Source organism: Piliocolobus tephrosceles, chromosome 8 (assembly GCF_002776525.5).
Source record: "Piliocolobus tephrosceles isolate RC106 chromosome 8, ASM277652v3, whole genome shotgun sequence".
Classification (NCBI taxonomy): Eukaryota; Metazoa; Chordata; class Mammalia; order Primates; family Cercopithecidae; genus Piliocolobus; species Piliocolobus tephrosceles.
In genome coordinates this window covers 124,381,367-124,388,112 of record NC_045441.1, presented here as the reverse complement: position 1 = coordinate 124,388,112, position 6,746 = coordinate 124,381,367, and positions in this window count along the sequence as shown.

Below are 6,746 nucleotides of genomic sequence, written 5' to 3'. Positions count from 1 at the left end.
TTGACAGGGAAGAGGGAGATGACTTCAGCGTGTGCAGTTTCAAGCACACACATGCAGGGATGTTTATTCCGACCCTCTGTGTTGGGTGATGGGTTCAGAGTGGCCAACCCTGAAGACCAGTCCTGGGGTGCATTGGACCAATGCCCTGATGTCCCCACCACTGAATGTCAGGCACCTCAGTGAGAAGGGCAGACGTTCCCTGTCTCCTGGGACAATTCTAGTTGCCGTCCCTCCAGAGACAGGGGACCCAGGAGGAAGGAGGAGTGTCACTGAGCATGCAGAATTTCAGTCTTTAAGGGGATGGGGAAGTGAAGTAGGGGAAGGAGTGTAATACAGCTGAATTCTAGAATCCAATGGACCAGAGTGATAATAATACTTCTAAGAACAATCCTGAATGATGCCCATTGAGTGAATTTGCCCAGCCAGTCCTGATCCTGGAATATTACAGGAGTAGTCGTGCCTATGTGCTTGGGAGTTGAGTGAGAAGTAAATAAAGGGAAACAGGAGCATGACAGATAATATCCCCAAAGTTGATCCAGGCCAACAATACCTTTAAAAGCTTCTGACTCACAGATGAATCCTAAAGGGAAGGGAGGATCTTGCAGGTCCTTGAAGCCTGGCATCCCTGTGACCTGGCAGGCTCTTGTAGAGTGCTGTGCCTGTGGCACCCCCAGCTCTGCCCCATCAGGAGATGGTCACAGCCTCTAAATTCTCTGCTAAGCCACACATGAGATCTCTGTGTAATTAGTCAGGGTCCTTTTGGCTGCAAATGAGAAAAGTTTAACTAAAAAAATGGGAAGTGGGTGGGATTTATTGGTTCTTGCAGCGGGGAAGGAAGGAAACTGGGAGAGCTAGAAGAACCAGGGCCTAAAGGATGAGAACCCAGGCTTCTCTCTGTGTCTCTCTCCACCTCCCTTTGCTGCTTCTCCTTGCCTGCTGACCTCATCCCTTTCCTGCTGCAGCTGAGGATGATGCCCTCCTAGCCTTCCACTGTCATTGCAAAGGCAGAAGAAAATCACAGCCTTTCACTGGCTCTACCAGAAACATCCCAGGGAGGACAATGGTAGGTCAGAGTATCCTATGCAAAGAAGTTTTGTAAGTGCTGGGCTTGAAGACTTTATCTTTCCTGTCCCTGTCATCATTTCCTATGGCTGCTGTAACAAATGACCACAAACTGCGTGTCTTGAAAGAATACAAATGTATACATTCCTGGAAGAAATGCAGCTCAGAGGTCTAAAGTGAGTCTTACAGGGACAACACCAAGGTGTGGGCAGGGCTGCTTCCTCCTGGAGGTTCCAGGGGACAATCCATTTTCCAGCCTTTTCCAGTGTCTAGAGTCTAGAAGGGGCCTGCATTCCTTGGCTTGTGGTCCCTTCCCCATTTTAAAAGCACAATATTCCCACCTCTGCTTCCCTTGTCCCATCTTCTGTTTCCTTTGACCTGTGTCCCTCCCTTTTATAAGGACACTTTGATTACATTTAGAACCCATGCAGTTAATTTAGGATAATCACCCCATTTCAAGATCCTTAATGTAGTTATTAATACATCTGCAAAAGTCCCTTGGCCATAGAAGGGACTTTTGCCATAGAAGGTGACGTTCACGGGTTTTGGTGTTTAGGACATAAATATCTCTGGGGGCCATTATTCAGCCTACTGCAGTCCTTAATTAAAAATCTTATACAGGGCCAGATGCTGTGGCTCACACCTGTAATCTCAGGACTTTGGGAGGCCATGGCAGGAGAATTGCTTGAGCTCACGAGTTGGAGAGCAGCCCTGCCAACCTAGCAAGACCTCATCTCTACAAAGAATACAAAAATTGGCCGGGCATAGTGGTGTGTACTTGTACTCCCAGCTACTCAGGACACTGAGGCAGGAGGATCACTTGAGCCTGGGAGGTCCAGGCTGCAGTGAGCCATGGTCACACCACTGCACTCCAGCCTGGGTGACAGAGCAAGACCTTGCTCAAAAAAAAAAAAAAATCCTATACAGTAGCCTCCCCTTATCCTTGGTTTCTCATTCCCTGGTTTAAGTTACCTGCAGTCAACTGAGATCCAAAAATATTAAATAGAAAATGCCAGAAATAAATAATATGTAAGTTTTAAATTGAGTGGCCTGATGAAATCTCTCACTACCCTGCTCTTTCCCACCCAAGGCTTGAATCATTCCTTGGTCTAGCTTCTCTACATTGTGGAGGATACCCGCCCCCCTTAGTAGCTGTCTTGGTGATCAGATTGACTATCGAGGCATTGCAGTGCTTGTCCTCAGGTAACCCTTACTTAAAAATATTATGATATTGTTATAATTGTTGCATTTTATTATTAGGTATTTTGTTATTAGGGATGCCTAATTCATAAACTTTGTCATAGGTATGTATGTACAGGAAAAAACATAGTCCATATAGGGGTTTGGTACGATCCTTGATCTCCGGCATCTGCTAGGGGTCTTGGAATGTAGTTCCCAAGGATAAGGGGGAACTACTGTATTGGTTACAGCCTTAGTCTGTTTGGGCTGCTATAACAAAATACAGTAAAAACTGAGTGGCTTATAAACAACAGAAATGTATTTCTTATGGTTCTGAGGCTGTGAAGTCCAAGATCAAGGAAGACACTGAGAGATCTGGTGAGAGTCTGCTTCTTCACAGATTGGCACCTTCTCATTGTAACCTCACAAGGTGAGGGAGAGGGGGATCTCTCTGGGGCCTTGATTGTAAGGCCAGTAATTCCATTCACGTGGACTCTGCCCATGACCTAATCACCTCTCAAAGACCCCCACCTCCTAATACCGTCACAGTTAGGATTTTAACATACAAAATTTTGGGTGGACACAAATATTCAGATCATAGCATTTCCTTTATAGTATGGCAACTCTTCCTTAAGAAAACAAGGCTGAAGATTTTCTGCTCTTTGGGAAATTGATGGGCATAGAGATCGAAGCCTGGTTACATGGTCACTTTCACACTTTTATTCATTTATTTATTTTTTTAATAGAGAAATGGGGTCTTGCTATGTTGCCCAGGCTGGTCTCCAACTCCTGGGTTCAAGCTGCCCTCCTTCCCCTCCTAAAGTATTGGGATTACAGGCGTGAACCACCGTGCTCAGCCTTCAGAAAAAAATTTTTTTTTTTTAATTTTAGCTTCACACTTTTAAACACACTGCCCAGAGTCCACAGTATTCTTGCTTTTATGGAAGATTAGTTGATGAAAAGTCATGTATTTTTTTTTTTCACTGCTTGCTAGTGAAGTTTCTAAACAAATTCTGCTCTTTTGAAGCAGTTTTTCTTCCCTAATATATTTTATGTTGATTATATAATGTATCCAATTTGTTCCTAGGAGACATTTTGCAGTCTTATCCCATGGAAAAATTGACAATTATTTTTATGTAATCTGTGATAAGCCATTCCTCTACACATTTTTTCTTTTTGTTATCTAGTTAGATAACATACTTATGTGAAATGTAACCTTTGCAAAACTCTACTGGAAGCTGATTAACAAAACTAGTACTTTACTTCAGGATAGTGAAGAATGGGGAAGAACTTTAATTCCAGATCCTACAGGACATCTCTACTGTGCTTTTCCTTTGAACCTCACACCACTGGATTTTCTACCTATGCACCTGTTTGTTGTTGGCATCTACAGACGACCCTCCTTCTCTGAGGATGTTAGTGTGTTGGTCACAGTTCTTGTCTCCAGAATTACTGTCTTCATAATTGAGGGCTTCATCTCCACAGAGCTCATCCTTCCCACACCTTGGCCTCTAGTTCCTTGAGCTCCATGATCTGGCCCTTTTGATAGCGGCAGGAGGCAAATTCCTAGACAGACAGGGGCAGGTCCCTGGGGAAGCCCGACCTTCAAACCAAAGACAGTTTAAAGCCTGAAAACTGGGCCTTCAGTTCCAGGTAGAGTCTATGAGCCAGAGTGAGAACTTCCTTGTTTAAGCCTGAAAACTGGGCTGCCAGTTCTAGGTAGAGTCCACAACCTGGAGTGAGAACTTCCTTGTTACTTTTTTTTTTTTTGAGACAGAGTCTTGCTCTGTCGTCCAGGCTGGAGTGCAGTGGCGTGATCTCGGCTCACTGCAATCTCCACCTCCTGGAGTCAAGCGATTCTCCCCTCAGCCTCCCAAGTAGCTGGAACTACAGGTGCATGCCACCATGCCCAGCTAATTTTTGTATTTTTAGTAGAGACAGGGTTTCACTATGTTGACCAGGTTGGTCTCAAACTCCTGACCTCAGGTGATCCGCCTGCCTCAGCCTCCCAAAGTGCTGGGATTACAGGCATGAGCCACCATGCCTAGCCCCTCCTTACCTTTTAGTCAATCAAATGGTGCTTTTCCAAGGCCCATCTATACACCAATCAGCACACATTCCCCCATTCTGAGCGCATTCTGAGCCCAGATTCAGCCGTGCATTGGGACTACCTGCTTTTAGGTAGGGGCTACCACTTTTGGTCCTCTCTCCTGCAAGAGCTGTGCTGTCACTCCATAAAACTCTTCTCTGCCTTGCTCACTCTCTGGTTGTCCACATAAACCTATTTTTCTTGGACACGGAACAAGAACCCAGAGCCCACCAGAGGACTGGTGTGAAAGGAGCTGTAGCACTATATCCATCCCACCTCCACTGGTACTGGGCGGCTGCCCCACGTGACAGGAAGTGGTGGTGCGGCCAGGCCGGCAGCCCAGGAGCCATGGGCTGGAGTGGGGCACTGGGACTGAGTGAGCTGTAACATGAACAAGCTGAAACACGTTCCTGGCCGGCCTGCCGAGCTGTGGGCAGTGACATGCTCATCTGCCAGACTACAAGAGAAGAGCTGTGACCCTTCTGGGGGCCCATACCTTGGGGGTCCGCAAGCCAGAGCTGTGACCTGCTATACACCCTCTTGGGGTGCCACCGTTGCCGGCGTCTTTGTTTTCAGGCACCATGGTGTTCCCCTCGCTGGGTGCCCAAGGTGGAAGCCATTTGCGGCGTGCCTGGTCCAGCCACAGCCTCACATGGTTCCGGCCCCTGGAGCTACCCACCCCTCCGCAGCAGCTGGCACACCTGGCTCTGTGGTGTGGCTGGACCCCGTGCTTGCTCACACACCTCCCACTACTCCGCACCTGGCTCACTCATGGCGGGCACAGGATCTAGGCCAGTAGTGCAAGCTGAGGACAGCCTGCCGGGCTGAGTAGGCAGAGCCAGCCCAGCAGTTGCCAGCAAAACTTGGTCAGAGGCACCACTGGTCACAGAATTTTCTGGCTGGTGAAGTGGCACTGAAAGAATCCTATGTGACTTTGCTCATCTCAGTTATTCATTCTGTGGCCACATCTCAGACCAACCTTTGGGGTTCCCAGCAGCTGTGCCTGCAATCCTCAGTTTCAAGCAGTTGTCTGACCACCACCTCCTAGTTTTCCAGCTCACTACTTCTAGTCCCCCAAGTCCAATAACTCTTTAATCAGCCGGGATCTAAATCTACCATCCTTCCACCTTCCTCTGGTCCCCTCTTTCCTCCTTGAGCAGCCTCAACGCCACAGTCAGTCATAATAACCACCTTCTCGCATTTGTAATGCCCTTGTTCTGCTCTCTTCTTTACACTCCTGGCGAAAACTTAACACTGAGGAGAAATAATTCTTCACTCCGCACTTGCACTCGTGCAACTGAACATCTCTGGGGAAAACACACACACTTGAACTCTGTGGTTGTAGATTCAGACCCTGAACTTTACGTGGCCCTCCGTGCTGCCTGGCAGGCAAGAAACCTTCCCCAAGCACACTGCTCTTCTAAAACTCTCTCCACCTCTGCCTTTATTTTTTTTAATTTTTTAACTTTTTTTTTGAGACTGAGCCTCACTGTCACTCAGGTTGGAGTGTAGTAGTGCGATTACAGATCACTGCAGCCTTGACCTCTGGGCTCAAGGGATCCTCCTGCCTCAGCCTCCTATGTAGCTGGGGCTACAGGCACGTGCCATCATACTCGGCTAATTTTTTAAAATACTTTGTGGAGACAGAGTCTCATCATGTTGCCCAGGCTGGTCTTGAACTGCTGGGCTCAAGCAATCGTCCGGCCTTGGCTTCCCAAAGTGCTAGGATTACAGACATGAGCCACCATACCCAGCCTCAGCTTCTTATTTCAGAGAAATCTGTAAAGTAATCAGATGAGAAACTGTGCAAACACCTGCATGTCTCCACTCCCAGCTTTGGTGCCCCTGCCCTTGGCTCTCCCTCCTGTTGGGTGAATGAGCTGCCTGGCTCCTCCCTGAAGCTGGTTCCTCCCCCTTGTACTCCAGAGCTCGTTCCCTGATTCCTACTCAAGGGTTTCACTGCGGCAACTCTCCTGTCTTGCATCAAGTTTTCTCTTTCTTTCAGTAACGCATGTCAGCATATATGCCTGCTGTTATTTCTGCTATCTTAAAAAAAGACTTTTTTCTTAAAAAAAGATTTTTGTGAGTGTGTAGCATGGTAGGCTTAAAGTAACAGGGTCCTGCCCATCTAACATGCTGTAATAAATGTGCTAGGAGTTGAGGACCTGCGCTTAGCTGCTCCAGGAGTCCTGGATGCCTCTCACACCAGTCAAGAGTAGGCCCATCCTCCTTCCTGCTGCTTCTCTACCCACCAAAGTCCTTCAAATCCTGTCTGATTCTGCCGTTTGTTCCTTTTCCTTCGGTTGACAGCTCCAGGACTTCAGAATGTTCCCTATGTTCTCACCAAACAGCTGCCAGGCAGCCAGGCTCGCTTTTCCAAGTGGGCTTTCCTGTACTTTATGTTCATATCATGCTG